This window comes from Ornithodoros turicata, unplaced genomic scaffold, assembly GCF_037126465.1.
Source record: "Ornithodoros turicata isolate Travis unplaced genomic scaffold, ASM3712646v1 ctg00001138.1, whole genome shotgun sequence".
Taxonomy (NCBI): Eukaryota; Metazoa; Arthropoda; class Arachnida; order Ixodida; family Argasidae; genus Ornithodoros; species Ornithodoros turicata.
The window spans coordinates 123286-139649 of record NW_026999475.1 but is presented as its reverse complement, the minus strand read 5'-3'; the positions used below and the strand labels follow the sequence as shown (position 1 = coordinate 139649).

Sequence of the window (16364 nt, the reverse complement as noted above, 5' to 3'; positions counted from 1 at the left end):
CGAATAACAGTGCATATATGTGAAGTGGCAAAAAGCAACGCTAGACTCTACCATCATTGTGCCCCTTTAACTTTTCCACATTTATGTCTGGTGAACAGGGAATATCTCACTAGAAAAGAAGACATTTGTGCATTGTTTGGCAAGCAAATAAATATATTTATTTACATTTTCCATAAATCAACAATGTTGTGACCTGGTGCAAATATTAATGTCAACAAGTAAAGTACTTACAAATTATTCCAATGTGCTCAAATGCAGATATGACAATTCTGTTTTTGTACCTCAGCACAGTACAGTTTCAAAATTAACAAACTGCACAGCATCAGCAATCTTAAAGTATCTGAAGAGGGGAATCACATAAAGCTCCAATAATAGACTGTGCAAACAAAGCTAAAAAAAAAAACAAAGTACTTAAGAAAAATCTGATTAATCGGTTGCCGTTGTGATATGTACTACTATGCACAATTCATGAATGGAACATGTTACCTCATTGCATTGCCTCCATGTGAGCACTAGAACAGGCAGCTTTTTAGGTCGCTCTTTCCGTGTTTTTCTATTGTCTTTTTTTGTTTTCTGTTTTTGCATTAGCAAGCATGGCCATAGTGAATCACAAGCAACCAAGGACAGGATGAGACATCTACAATGCGACTGCTAGCTCTAAACTGATATATTTATTAGCAGACTCTGGAATATACACACATACGCTGCTAAGAAAATGACAATTTAACCAATAGAATAACAGACAAGAAAAAGGTTATATATCTTCCCCTCTCCTCATTCTATTTCACAGGCAGCCCTAGTATCATTCTGAGTGTGTCCGTGCGTTCCCTTTGAGATAACGTATCTCTGACAGAAGCAAATCCAACAGTGGACTGCTTACGGATGCAACCATCTTTGATTTCTCTAACCACTTGTTATTTAACCGCTGCCTTGAGCTGTGTGTTCTGGAAATTTAGGCAGCATCCAGAGTCCCTGCAATGTGTTGCCATGTTTCTCGAGGGCCTGTGTTTCACTATGGCTCTCAGATACAAACTACCCCATTTCAACACAGTAGAAAACACAGATTTGTAAATAGCATCTGTTGATTGCACTGTACATACCCCCCACATAAAGGATCATAGTGGATACTACATCTTGTGCGATAATGTCAGGAACACAAAAAATATAGATTTTAAACCACTCTTACGTCATAGTAGTAGTATTTGTGTGAAGCTGCGCAATTCCTGTCCTGCAAATAATTTAAACCATATGTTTCATCTGCCAGCGTGATGATCCCCTGAAAAGCAATTCACACTTGGCGGGAACTACCGGTTCTGAAACCTATCCCTGACATGTGTAGCCATCAGGGAGGAAACCCAAGGGCTGCGGTGGAAAAGACAAACACACACGGGCTATGTTCTCTCTGTGTATCAGCTGCTCTGGCTAGGTTTCTATTCACGCCTGTATCAGTAATGCATGAAGACCACTGCTAAGTTGTGTTGAGAAACACCACTTTATGTTTGCCATGTCTAAATGAAACGTACCTGACCTGATCCAAATTAACCGTTCTGAGTCTGGAACACACAAAGAAAAAAACGCAACACACGCCACAACATTAACAGATAGCAAATGAGCTGTAGCGAGCTCCACCTTGGGACAAAGTCAACAAGTAATTCACCAAAAGTCAATGAGCGCCTGAAATGTAACATCGCCAGTGGCGTAGCCCGACCTCAAAGGTAGGGGGGGGCTCGATACGAAAACTCCCCCCCCCCCGCTGATCCTGTGTCGACAACACACACATACTTGTGCACACTTCAAACTGAGGATTAAAAAAGGGAACGAAAATAGTTGATTTAGACGTTCACAGTACGATTACATGTATAGGCTGTCATGACCAATGAAGTGGTGTCACGAGATTGGAAGTATTTTGAAAAGCTCATACTTTGAAAACCATTCAAGAATGCTTCTTAGATAGACGCCATGAACTGCAAGAACTTTCGCGATAGTCACACTGGTCCCCCCCATATATGTTCTCGGATTTGCACGATTTGTGTGGGTCGGTCCGTGGCAGGTAGGGGGGGCTCGAGACCCCCTAGCCCCCTCGTGGCTACACCACTGAACATCTCTGACTGCTAGCAGGATGGCCCACGTTCAATTCCTGGTGCTAGCACTGACTGGCTTTTTCATGAATTATTTGTTGGAAGTTTCGATGTGCTTGAGAACCATTCGTCAACCATTGTATCCTCATGAGGTGATGAGGGTTTGTCATCCCAAAGAGACTCCCTTTCTGGCATGTGTCCTTATGGATGCTCATCACTGCAGAAAAAAAGAAAGAAAGAAAGGAAAAGCATTTAATGACAAGAAATGGATAGTCGCATTTACTGCATAATGATTATGCACAACAGAAAGAATACTTTTGCACAGAAGGCTGTACTTCTTGATGTCTAACATCAAGTTACAAAATTCCAGAATATATGACATGTTGTAAGGTAGAGAATAAGTAGAGTTATTGAGTTGTCGAGTTGAGTTGAGGGGGCAGTCGTACCCCCTTTTTATTTTATTATATATGATTATATAATTATCTTTATGTCTGTACCACCCCTCGCTCTCTACATTACAACATGTTTTATGTATTCTGGGATTTTGTAACTTCATGTCAGACATTGACAAGAGCAGCCTTGTGCACGATAGTCTCGTCTCATTAAAATTTAGATGCTCTCAACAGTCTTCTTTCTGTTGTGAATCTCTATCGCAGCATACCTGCACATTGCTGTTCTACGAACTGTGACTTTGCAGTAAGAGTATGGACTTTGGGTAAAAAGACTACACAGCACTGCTCAGGTATTTTTGCCTATCGAACAGTATGTATGTATTCAGTATGCACACAGTATTTGTGCACCGGACCCACTAAAAATGTAGTGAATGTGGCATTGCCCACGGTAATGCACCAAGTTGAACATAATTATTGTAGAATCCAGGTATTTTAGCTTACATGTCAAGCCAGTACCACACCAGTATCCAGTGTGAAGTTGTGACAAATAAATAGCTTCCATTTTTCTTAGCTCTCAGAAAACAGACAGTGAATTAATAAGAGTAGACAATGTTAACATGAATTCTGGGCTATTCTTCAGTTGAAGATTCACAGATAGTAAAGGCACCTTCCTCAATGGACGTTCATGACACTGAAAATTCTAAAATGTTATCAGAGGCGACATCAGCTTCGGTGTGTCAAAGGATTGTATGTCCAACAGTAATCCAACTAACAGTAACAAAAATGTGCAAAAGACAAATTAACTGAACTAATGTAACGTACCTTCTATATCAGACAGTAAAGCTTGTAACACCCCATCCACAGGAACCAGTGTCCAGACACAAAAGTGCTTGAACTGGGAGATAGCAGCTAATCGGAATGGCGATCTTTGTTTTCCACCCTGGAAGCACAGGTTGTAACTTTGAGGGCAGGTTTAAAAGTGGTGTCAAAATGTCTGCATGCGAGTGCACATGAAAAGTTGAACATAGATGAATACTCAAATTATAACATCACATTGTCATACCTGTTGGTGGAGGTGGACTGCAACTAACGTGTCAGCAATTTCTTCATGACCAGATGCAAGCCAGATCATGCTTCATTTCCGCCTTCAGCGTGCACCTGTGATAATTCAGAAGTTAGATTATCAATAGTACTATTGTGTTGTTAATCGTGGTTATATCAGAGTAAGCGCAGTAGGACAGCTGCACAATCGATTCATTACGCTTGCTATTTTTTATATCTGAACCTCGACTTACCATTTTTTGCTCTCGTTTTTTGCCTTGATCCTCCGTGGCACGTTCAAAATGTTATGCGTCGGGCACCTCAGATTTTCATCAGACGATTTCGTGCCGAGATTCCAAATTGCCTCGGGAGTCGCGCGTAACCTATGATAACATTCGTGGACGAAATCCTTGCAGTGGAAATTAGCAGGCACCACTGTCAGCCAAGAGCTTCGCACTGCTTGGTCTTTTGGCAGCTTATAATAGGTAACACTTGAATGCACCGATGAATTGTTCTAACAGCGTAGCACTCTCGCATCTTCGACAACTTCGCCGTGGCATATTTACGATTCATATCGCTCCAGCCCATAAAAAGCAAGGTCAGAACAAGGAAGTGCACTTTCCCAACGACGCTGTGCCAAAAAAAAAACATTCACATGCTTTGTTTCCGGCTTAGCAACAACATAACAGCTGTTCGCTTATGTACGATCCACAGAGGAGGAAACGAAAGAAGCCAAGCAGCCAAGCCAAGAGTCCATGCCAAGCCAAAGACAGATAAACCGAGAGCAGTGACGTCGGTGCGCCCGTGCGCAGGGTTTGCCGACGGTCTGACGACCGGGCGTGGGAACTAAAAAAACTGTTTTCTAAAAAACTACAAACAGTTGGAGCAAGATATTTCGCACACATATTCAGTGTTCGGTAATGAACACACAGCGCGAGTATCGCTCAGTTCTGCGCCACTTCAAAATCGGCATATCTGACCTTTAAAGGACGACGGAAACGAAAATAGGCTGCAAAGCTATTTGCCTCATATTGCGATGTGTACCAAAACAATCCGGAATTCGACTTAGATTTGCGTATATTAGTTGAAACGCCGCCACAATCGCGATATAAAATTCGGCCGTGGAGCACTCTGAGGCTCTGGTGAGCGTCGCCGCGCCGCCGTAGCAGACCACGGAAATGACGCACGTTGGCTCTCCTGTTGGAGTTCCTGACTTTCATTTCGCTTCATTTCATTTGGTGTTTCGGCGTACGTCTAATGCCTGCTACGGGGAAAGAACGGAGACGAAGAAGCATGTACGGACCCATCTCTCATAGGATATATTGTTTTCAGACTTCCACGAGATCTTCGAATCAAACATTTTCAGGCGTTATTCAGAATTGCCCGTGTTTGTGCCGGGCAGCCGCACATGGAGCGCGAGAGATATTTGACGTCACGCGCTCCTCAGATTTTCCCGCAATGCTTGGCGCGCTCCATGGGCGATCGTGTAGAGTGGGCGGCCCAGCGCTCTCGTAATCGTCAGAAATATGGCCATCCGCACAGCGTACTTGCAAAATACTAGTGGCACCATAATTTTACATAATATTTACACCTTGTTCGGTCCCCTTTTTGCAATGAACCAATTTCGTTTCCGTTGTCCTTTAAATAGGTTTGGTATGTGACGTCATCATCGGTACAAGGCAGGCCACAGGCGGTTGTCGGTGAGCCAGGTACGGGAATATTCTCGTACCTGACTCTCGTGCCTTGTACGATGATGACGTCACATACCAAAGCTATTTAAGCAAACTGTAACCCCCTGCGCATCTTTCGTCCTGACGAAGGCAATGCCACTGTCGAAACGTCGACACCTTTTTTTCATTCAACTTTTAATTTCTGCCCATTAAATGAACTAGTGTTTCAAACTTCCCTAAAATCTGTTGTCCACGTCTTTTTCCTTCCACAACTGTAAAACTTCGTGGCCGTTTGATTTTTTGTACTTCCCTCGACGTCGAGGGAGGCATCCGCTCAAACGTTGCATGGGGTAACTTCGCCAATAATCCTGGCGGTTACCGTGGTACAGGGAGCATCCTAATGAAGACTACTGAGGGGTGCTCACATGTTTTCTGTGGTGGGTAGTCCTCTTGGACTACCCTAATCCCAGAGGAAGAGGGTTAGCACACCCCTCCCTCTCCTGTGCCACCATCATCTTTCCCCTCCCTCTTTCACCCTCCCCACTTCTCCCTCCCCTGTGTGCACCGAGCCGCCACTTTAGAGCAGGCTGACCGCCCCTTCCCCCTACATCACCCCCCCCCTCAAACGCTGCCTGCCTGCGTACTGCTGATGAGGCCCAAGAAGGCCGAAACAGGTGTCCAGTACTAGCATGGCGACGTTTGAGTTACAAACTTATGCTACACGTGCAGCTAAAGAGCTCTGGCTATTTTTTTCCCTAGTACACTTCACTGACTACTGCACTGGGCTTTCAGTGGTGAGTTACCTTATCCTGATGGGAGAAATCACGTGTTACGTGACCCTCTGACGCCATTTAGTCAAACGTTGCCTGCCTGTCAACGGCTGATGAGGCCCAAGAAGGCCGAAACAGGTGTCCAGTACTAGCATGGCGACGTTTGAGTTACAAACATATGCTACACGTGCAGCTAAAGAGCTATGGCTGTTTTTTTCCTAGTATACTTCACCGGCTTTGCACTGGGCTTTCAGTGGTGACTTAGCTTCACCCTGACGGGAGGAATCACGTGTTACGTGACCTTCTGACGCCATCTGCACAAAAGTTGCCTGCCTGCGTACTCCTGATCGAACTCTCTGTTCGCACTTGCTCTTGCCCGTGCTCGCGGTCTTTGTTCCACAGACACTTCACCCTAATGGCGACATGCTAGCACGGCGACGGTCAGTGATGATACGATAACGTGCCTTTTACACAAAGATCCCAGGGCTCAGAATCGCACCATTCCAATCAAACTACCATGAAGCGTCGTTTGCTGATTAACGTGTATTCGCATCTACACTCTAAACTTTTTCACACCTTTAAAGGTGTGCGCTATGCACATTCAATCTGGTTGCATAACATTGCATCTCCAGGATGACATTTTACAAAATTCGGAAAGCATTATTAAAGATCAAGTGTCAGTGCAAATCTTGCTTTCATTATGTCTTGGATATCGCAGGTACGAGCTAATGCATATATGCATCGCTATCGATGACCGAGCACGCGCAAGTGTCTACAATACTGTTGAACAATGTTGAGATGTTGCAAGACTGAATTTTTGGAGGACAGACAACACTCGAGCAAAGAAAATTTGTGCGAAACCGTGCTCCATTATGATGTTACCAAAATTACACCTAAAAAGGCGTGCGCCATGCACGTTATTACACCTTTAAAGGTGTGAAAAGATTTAGAGTGTAGTAAGTAGTATAATGAATAATATCAGTGATTTAGGCCAAGGTAGCAGGCTCGGTTGACTGTTATGATCCTGCCAAGATCCTGCGAGCAAACCGGTAGGTTAGTTAACCACTCCGACATGAGCTTCGTGCTGCGACAGTCAACCCAAACCGGTAATTCATGGTTATGCTTCTATCATAACCACTACTAATCTGGTCTGTCATATCGCACAAACTCTTTCAAAATCCTGAACGACCATTGACGCCTTCCTGTCCACTTCAAACACTGTACCACACAAAAGGAAGTGTGCTTTAGCCTGCCTGTTGTGCTTCATTCCCACGCGTGGCCCCTGAACCGAAAAAAGGGAAGAATAATGAAACGTTTCTAACCAGTATAGTTGCTATCCGCAGCTGAACCGGAAGTGAACCGTTATCGTGGAACCCAAACCCGAACCGAACCGATATACCGTTTCGGTTCGACTCTCTGCACTAAACACACACGGACACATGATATCTTAGTGTCACAGAATGCTGCTGAATTCCAGCACACCATGACGTGAAGGTACTACGGCTAGCCACTGCAGCTAACAGGAAGGGCCGTAGGGTGTGGCTTGCACGTGATGTCGAACAGGGCTGTAGAAACCAGTCATTCAGGGTACTAGTACACGAAAACATGCTGTTGGATGTCAATACTCGAAATAGAGAGCGGGCTGTGCCCTGTTCGTAGCAGGCACATTTTCAGTAATTTTCATCATTACGTCATGCAGTCCTGATTACGTCATGCAAGGGAATAGCCCCTGAATTCGTACCGCTTTTCAAGACAGCGCACAGTGAAATTAGTGTGCTCCTGAAAGGCTACTTGGTGAGCGGATCCTGCTTGGGAGAAAGTCTTCATGCTTACATGTATCACATTCAGAATTTCCACGTTGAGAAAATAGATATCTGTCTCCTTCATTGAGTCGCTACTCTCTAGTACACTGGGTCTGTTCACGAAGCTGGCGTCCAATACCGCAGAAGTGTCCAGTATCCTGACGGTGATGTTGAACTGTCCTTGTGGTGGGAAGCCCAGATACAGCGTCCTCTCGAAGTTCGGGTTCGACAATTTGACACTGGCCCTGCGAGTGACGTTTCAATGTGACGCAAACGCGCACAACAGTTTTCTACAGCGGCACCCGTGCGAAGTAACTCATTCTTATGAGCCTGCGTTGATGTACGTGTTGTTCCGTGAAACTAAACTTTAGAGACAAGATGGCGTATATGCAGGCAAGATGGTGGAGGAACTCCATTATGTAAAAGCCTGAGCCTGGACAAACAGAGGGACGACACGAACACTCAACACAAACTTTCTGTAGTGTGGTTGTGTCATCCCTCTTTGTGCTCAGCCTTAAACTTTAGAGTATCGTTACTTCTTGTCCTCCGGTAATATGATTATGCGACATTTTCCATCAAAGCATGCAAGGCAAGTGCAACAAGTTTAAACTACAGTATTAATCTTTTCTATTGGCTCTCAGGACAAGTGGTGGTGGTGGTGGTGGTGGTGGTGATAGGGCTTGCCGTTGTCGGCCTCACGTATGTGGGCAACGTCACGACTCACGCCCTGGGGGAATGTGCGTCCTGGGCCGACTTCTAAGGGAACTGGACAAGTGTTGCTGCACGGACCGCATATCTACCAACGACTGTTCACGCGATCAGCCATGAAGAAACATCAGCCTGATCTTGCGATTCGGCAACACCCTCAGGAAGGACGACACCAGCAATGATTTATTCACAAAAAGAAGCAAAGTTACATTACCCCGCCAAAACCCGAATGGACAAGTTTCTTTGGAGTCCTTACCAACTGCGCTTTTCTGGGAAAATGGTATCCTTGTTCCTTTCTATGCTAACCTTAAACACCTGAAGCATAATGTGTTGTATATGACAACGAAATGGAAAATTTTTTGGAACAGGTTTTCTCAGAAACAACGGAAAAATGGAAACTGAAAGTAATTCGGGACGCAGTGTCGTGTACTTTTTCTAGCAAATTCCTCTTGGAGGACCACAAACCAGATATGCCCCTCAGGATTGTTTAGAATGAAAACAATACATGGCAAAAACTACCGTCGTACTTTACTTCAAAATCGCGCTCTGCCGCCCTCCGCCGCAGATCTCAGCAGTTCCTTTAGATGATGTTACCCTTTCACGGCAGGAATGTGTTCGTCATTTCACTTAATGTGAATAACTTGCGTTCTTCGTTAAACGAGTCTTTGCTCTTACGTCGTGTGCGCGGGTTTCTGTGGAGGAATTTAGTTTAGTTTCACTCTAATTTGGGACTCGCTGTGGGTGAATTATTGCTGAACTTATATTTGCAATCAACCGTGACTTTCATTGATGATGTTTTTTGATACTCAGAGCAATGGTGTGTAAATTGAGTCGCCTTATTGGCTGAACTTTATTTGGACGTTCTTGGATAATTCAGTGCGTACATTTCTTCGGAGGGTTCTGCTGCATGGGTCCCAATGTTGACGACACTATCACTGTGCGTAATAGCAAGGCCCTGCGGGACACTTTGCAGCAAAAAGTTTTTTTCGAGTGCACCTGAGCTGAGTTTCACAACAGAATTGCTAGCCAAGGAAAGTTAATTTTTTTATTTGATATTACGCACTGAACAAAGGCCGTTGTAGAAATACGGGAAAGCGAAGCATAGGCCTCTTCTTTGTCAAGAAGTTGTCACTCTAAGTTAGTACAAAAAACGAGGGAGCTGGTGAAATCATTATTAGATAATGCGGTGAAGAAGCCTCGTTGCCCTTTGATGGTGGTTGACTTGTTTAAGACAATGGATATGCTGCTCAAAGCCGGGTTGTTCAGAACCGTTCGTACTCCATTCGTTATTGTCACGTTTCGAGTCACGCTAAAAAACCCCAATGGATTTGGGAAGAACTAAAGTGACCCCGTTGCATAATTTAAAAGCAATATGTGGTCAGCGTGGTGTTAGAGCTGATTTTAATAGCACTTTCAGGTTAGATCGTCTTACACCATCTTCAAGGTGCATTGGTCTTCAAGGTCCTTGCATTTGCTCGTTTTTTACGGTGAAATTTTTTACAGTGTGGAGTACAGGCGAGGCTCGATGAACGTGGTGGCAGACGCGCTTTCCCGTGCGCCTCTACCGGAGGGGGGAGAGGAAGGCACCAAGGCGCCTTCTCAACTACTGGCAGCAGCACAAGTGCCACTAGACGTAGCTTTGTCTTGGAGCACGGTCGTGAGCAGAGAGCAGCTCCTAGACGCTCAGAGAGCGAACGGCCTTTGTCAGCGGGTGCCTCAATATGAACATTTTTCAGAATCAATTCTCTTGAGCGGTTACCGACAAGAAAAAACAAGTGTTTCGTATGCGAACGTTGCAGACGCTCCTTTAACTAGGAAAAGAGCATGGCAAAACATCGTTGCCTCTGCGCGGACATAAATGAAATCATATTGGAATTTTGCGAACTGGAAAAAATTTGTGGAATTTAATAAAATACAGTACATGCAGCAACACAACTACGTCATCAAATTGGGCACGGAGAGCGTACTCGCGGCTAGCGGTTTTGGCATACATCGTAACATCACCTCTTGCTTCTGTGCTGTGCTCGTGCGCACATACGACTCAAAGGTGATGCACATAAGGACGCACCACGGTGAAGATTCCACAAGGCTGTGCTTGGAAGCTTTGATAGAAATTTGGGACGAAATGATTGTCCTGAACGCCTGGCCCGCCGCATTGGTGCTGAATGATGAGCAACGGGCCGAGCGCAGAGACACCACTCATTGCGCGTACTGTAAATGGAAGTTCATGCAAGATCTGCCTCGTGTCCAGCATCACGAGCATTCCAAGCATTGTACTCCAGGCGTGACAAATTACATCGCAACGCTGTGGAACCTCTGTAACGCCGCATGCACGACGAGGGAAAAATTACCGATCATGGTGCACAATCTGGCCTACGATTTTGCCGGACCGCTGCGGGAATTTCACATTCTTGGGTGGATGTGACCTCCCTCCATCGTGGCCAGTTCCATGGAAAGAATCTGTTTGTTTGAAATTGGCACTTTCCTCTTCAGAGGTACAATGAAGTACGAATTGGCTCTGCCAACAAAAAACGTCTTCCAAAACAATCTGACGGGGGAGGAGATAAGCGACGAACACTACCAGTACGCACTGGATACATTAGAACATTTTAGATGCCCGAATCTAAAGGATTATAATGGACTGTACTTGAAAATGGGTGCCCTATTACATGCTGACGTAATGGAGCACTTCTGACAACTGTGCTGCAACACACGCATATTGGAATTGCTTTATTGTGTTTCACTGACATTCAATTTCTCTGGCTCTAGCCATTCCAGTGAGGGCTCCTCAAAGAATTAATGTATCAGCAAAGCAGCAGACAGCAAAAACCTCCTCCTCACGTGCAACGTCAAGGTCGAGCACGTCGTTCGTTATGCGCTGCTCGCACTCCAGTGTAGATTGGGCATGAGGGTGACGAAAATTCTTTTCTTTGACGAAAAGTTCTAAAATTTCGTCAGCCACCATTCCTGCGTGCCTACACCGAGGACACTGTTGCCAGACGCTTTGCTCGGGCACGATGTTCGAAACAAATTTCTATAGAATCTCAAATAATGCAGTCTTCCAAAAGAATGCTTTGAAATAAATTTCATATGTGGATATTTGAGTAGCCTACTCCTGTGTCTGGCGGAATGCGTGAGAATGGAAATTGTGTCCTCTGATTGCGTAATCTACGAAATGCGCAAATGAAAAGTGTGATACGATTTCCTCCCACGGATTGGCTGTACGTTTTTAGAACGGAGTAAATTAACCGGGTGGGGTCTACGTCAGGTCTATGTGCATAAGTGATAGTAAAGGTTATGTTCAGTAGGCTTAGAATAGAGTCAGCTAATCAGCGCGTTTGGAATCAGGAGCAGCCAATTAGCGATAGGTAGACCTAGAACAGGCCACTCAACATGAAGGGTCAATCGGTAGGCCTAGAAAGGGGACAGAGCTGGGTTCAACCAATCAGGGGGCTTACAAGTCTGGAAAATGTGAACAGGAGGACCAATCAGGATTAGTAGGCTTATAATGGACTAATCAGCGTGAAGCGAGGCAGAGCCAGCTAATTAGCATAAAGTGGCAGAGCTATCCTCACCAATCAGCCGGCGTATCATGCATCAATCAACGTGCATTGGGGGAGTCAAGCCAACTAATGAGGATAAAGGGGCTGAGCTATGGTCAACAAATCAGCGATCAGTAGGCTTAGCATGGGCCAATCAACATGAAGTAGGCGGACCTAACGGCGGCCAATCAATTGGCTTAGAATTGGATTGTGTTGTATTAGAACTGCATTTTGGCTTAGAATTGACTTAGAATTTGATTAGAATTGGCTGCTGTTGGATTAGAAAAAGTTATTGGCTATAGGACTTGTAATCATACTACTGCCATCAAGCGAAGGAATAACAAAAGCCGTGTCATTGCATTGAGTACGTATGAACCTCTTGGATGCGTGCAGAACTCAGTAGTGCTATCGGTGCTACAAGGTAAACGTCGTCATATCAAACGTGACTCATATTTTATCTGTGTGATTACCTGCGACACCACCAAGCCCTTGCTTTCCACCGACACGGATGAACATGTTTACCGCCTATGACGTGTTGAAGTGGCATTTGTATGTTTCGCCAGCGAAATCAGAACATCGTTACCCATTGTAAAGAATGTAGGTACCCATTTGCGAAGGCAACAGTAATCCAAGGATGTATACACACAGTTAGCTGCCATTTTCATGCTGCTCTCCAAATCAATGAAAACCGGAAATGGCAAAAACAAAACCACCCGCCATTCCATGCTCTGCTCATCGAGCTTCGTGATAATGATGTGACTACGAACGGCAGCACACAACCAAGTGATGTAATGGAAAACACAGCTTACTTCATCAAGAACATTGTGCCCTAGAAAAGTGACTACAATAAAGCATGACAAACACTCAACAGCAATTATCAGGCGACAAACAAACAAACCCATTTCTCCTTCTAGAACACTATTGAGCAACCCCAAGCGCCACAGGTTTCTTCTGCTAAGTGGAAGCGAAAACCCAGGGCTCTCGAGTAGTGAAAAATTACTCGCACTTCTGTTCGAATAGCAATGTGTCAAGCATGATAAAACGCACGTTGAGAAACACACAATTTTCTACTATCAGTAAATTATTGCATAACGTAATACGATAATCTTAGGAGTTTTACCCAGAAAACTTTTACGCAGCCCTCCTTTGGGTACTGAAGCTTGCGGTCAATAACGTTGTAATGATAATTTTTAATTTGATTCATCAGTCACTCACCTACTTAGCGAAGGGTAGCATGGTCATGAATATATGCGGTAGTTGATATCTCCAGTGTGTAGCGAATGCTGTTTTCATTTACCCGTTCCACTCTGTAGTATTCTCGCAAAATGTTTTGGGTGTAAGCAAATAAAAATTAAAAAAAATGAATCCCCTTCTGTTTTATAACTGCTGCACAAAACCACAACATCATTTCTCCTTGGATGTCTAGCCAACGCATAACTGAGGTGCTGGGTGTTTCTTTTTTTTAATTCCGTTCTCTTCTTGGCCTCTAGCGTGTATGAATGTGTTACTCCTCACTGGTGGATGGCGTGCGTTGATTCTATCCGTAGCAGTTGCGTTGACCGTTCTTATAAAAAGCGTAGCCTAGGTGGGATCACGTCACGACCAATAAGTGAGGCCCGCAAGAGGGCGCCAGTATTCAATTCTCTGTTTGCCCTTTGTGGTAGGGACGCGGTACTTCTGGTGAATGGCGCGCGTTGATTCTGTTAGCAGCAGTTGGCGGGAGAAAGTGCAGCCTCCATACGGTGTCGTCATGACCAATCAGTAAGAAGGCGCGAGGATTAGTTCTCTCTGCCCCTCGCGGGTACGGACGTGTTACTCCACATTCGTTAGCGGTGTGCGTCGATTCTGGTGGATTTTATTTCGAGCGGGCTTACGATGAGGACTGTGTTTTTCTGCCTGTACGTTGCACGTGGAAACACTTTGACGCTGGCAAGTATGTGTTTTCCACTTTGTTCAAGTGTATTTTCTTTGAGTTTCAAGCGTATCTTCTACTCTATACTGACCAATGCTTTCTGTGTGCTTACTTTCCTTTGTTGCGTACTTTTTCTCACGTGGCAGTACTCATTGCGGATGTGCTTAGACGAGTCCCACTCCGTTCTGTCTTACACTGTTAAAACAGAACTTCACCACATTGCGCGCTCCTAGCCAACCATCATACCGAATGATATCATTCTGTCTCATGATTTGTTCAAAACAGGGGGAGGCGCCAATCTGGGACAAGATAATCTGTCCCAGATAGGCGCCTCCTCTCATTTTCAACGAATCAATGCACAGAATGATATCATTCGGTATGGTGGTTGGCTAGGAGCGTGCTATGTGGTGATGTTCTGCGATGCGTGACTTTGTCACGCATCGCAGTCAAGATGCGTGACTTTGTACAGGAGAAAAAGCATCACGAGTCAGTGATGCATATCAGGCATATCGTTCTGTGCTCCTCGTGAGTGTTGCTGTGGTCAAAAGTATGGTGGTCTGCTGCGCACCGAGTCCTTGTTGTTGCTGTTAGTTATTGATGATGTCCTTGCTAGCATATTTTGTTCTTTCTCCCGCAGAAGTTTGCATCCTTCTGTACTGCAAGAACGGAGACGACTCAGCTCTACAACGAAGATGGGACCCTATTCCGAGCTACCGATTGCGCGTGACCGACACTGTCGGTAGGCGAGGATCGCTCGCTCTCGATCGATATTGCCCAAACGACACAGGCAACTTTTGATAGTCCGACGGCGCGGCGTGCTTGAATCGCGAGGTGCACCGCACGAGCTAGCGAGTTGTTTGCAACCGATGCCACGTGATGCGTGATGTCACGTAACGACGGCACCGAGCATTTGGTATTTCCATGCCTTTTAAACGTGTCGCTTGTGAACGACGCTCTGGTCTGAGTGTCGGTACACGAGCGACTGCTCGGAAGTTGTTTGGCCTGTGGATTAGCCAGAGCATTCAACAGAGATGGCTGCAAGTTACTTCGCGTGGCTGCTATCGAGGCCAATGCGGTCGGAACCAATGTACACGTCGACCTGCCTTCATCGCTCTGTGGGGCAGAAGCGGCCTCGGGCGGTGCCATATAAATGACCGGTGATGCGGACTCCGAGTCTCCTGTATCCCGGTCGCCGCCACTTGCCCTATCACAGAGGCGAGCCGCTCCTCCAGCTCAGAGAGCGCTTCTTTCGGAGGGAGGACCTCCTCCCGTCCCCCGCGTGTGGTGCGAGATTGCGAGCTGCCTTGGCGTTGGTGGCGCTTTTCCAGTCGGTTCACGTCTACAAGTTCCCATTGTACACAACTTCAAACAAGCAGTGGGATATTGCAACAACAACAACATATATATTCGGATGATGAAGGGGGGAGGTTTTCCGCTCCAGGAGTTGAACGCTACCCCATAGCTAGGGGGTCTAATATGAGTAGTGACAATGATGAGTGATGACGATGAAAGATGACGGGAATGATCGGATCGGCGATGGCGATGATGAACGTGATCGTGATGGTGGTAATGTCCGAGAGCGCTGCTGGGGTCATAATGAGTTCTTTATGCCTTCGCCTCAAAAAAGCCAGCTTCATGACGTAAGGCCGCCCTGGAGAGGGGCGTGGTGCCCCAAGGGCCGACGATGGGGATATTGCAGTCGTCACTGCTGCCGCGAATTTTGAGATTTTTGTTGGTGTTTCGTACCTGATACTAATTTACGCACCTTTCTCCGCCTCTCAACGGGTTTCACTGCACCACCGCTGGTGTTCAAACGTGTAGCCAGCTCGCACCACTCCCTATTTCTGTCTTGCTATGTGTAGCCAGCGGACAGCCCACCCGTAATGAGATAACGGTGCTCCCCCACATTGTCGAGCACAATGTGAAACTGCTCCGAGGTTGGGCTTGAAGCGCGTACCGGTGAATCCATCGCAGATAGAGGAAATTATACGAAAAAAAAAAGAACCACAGCTTGTTTCTTTTTTTTTCGTCGTCTTTTATTGTCTGTTTGCTTTTATCTCAAATGCACACAGTGATATTTGCGCTCGTGAAATTGCTTTGTCGTCGTCGTCTGGGATGCGCGTGACAGTGACGTTCAACACGTCAACGGGCTGAACGATGGTAAATAACCCAAGCGCGCGATCGTTAGACGTAACCCGAAATACCAAAAGTGGCATGTATCGTTCCCGCCACCTCGGTCGCTTCGCCTACCGACACCGTCGGTGGTCCGGAACTACATGTGGTAGCTGCTCAACGGATTGGGAAGTTGTCAGTGGTTCCTTTGCCTTTGCTTTTCTCACCTCCGACTGCTTTTCACTGCATGTAATCACTGTCAGCCGTGGAAAAATTTGCCAGAGCGGGAAGCCGCTATGAAATTAGAAAAAAAAATAGCATTACAGACGTTGCTAGC

General features: G+C 45.7%; 1 long non-coding RNA gene across 1 annotated transcript; it reads right to left on the bottom strand.

The window, feature by feature from the left end:
* Positions 1 to 2012: 2012 nt before the first annotated feature.
* Positions 2013 to 3864, bottom strand: LOC135376502 (uncharacterized). The gene is made up of 4 exons (XR_010417720.1): positions 3766 to 3864; positions 3534 to 3628; positions 3293 to 3410; positions 2013 to 2295 (listed from the first exon to the last, which is right to left on the bottom strand). It is a non-coding gene; the product is annotated as an uncharacterized LOC135376502 (long non-coding RNA).
* Between the last annotated feature and the right edge of the window lie 12500 nt (positions 3865 to 16364).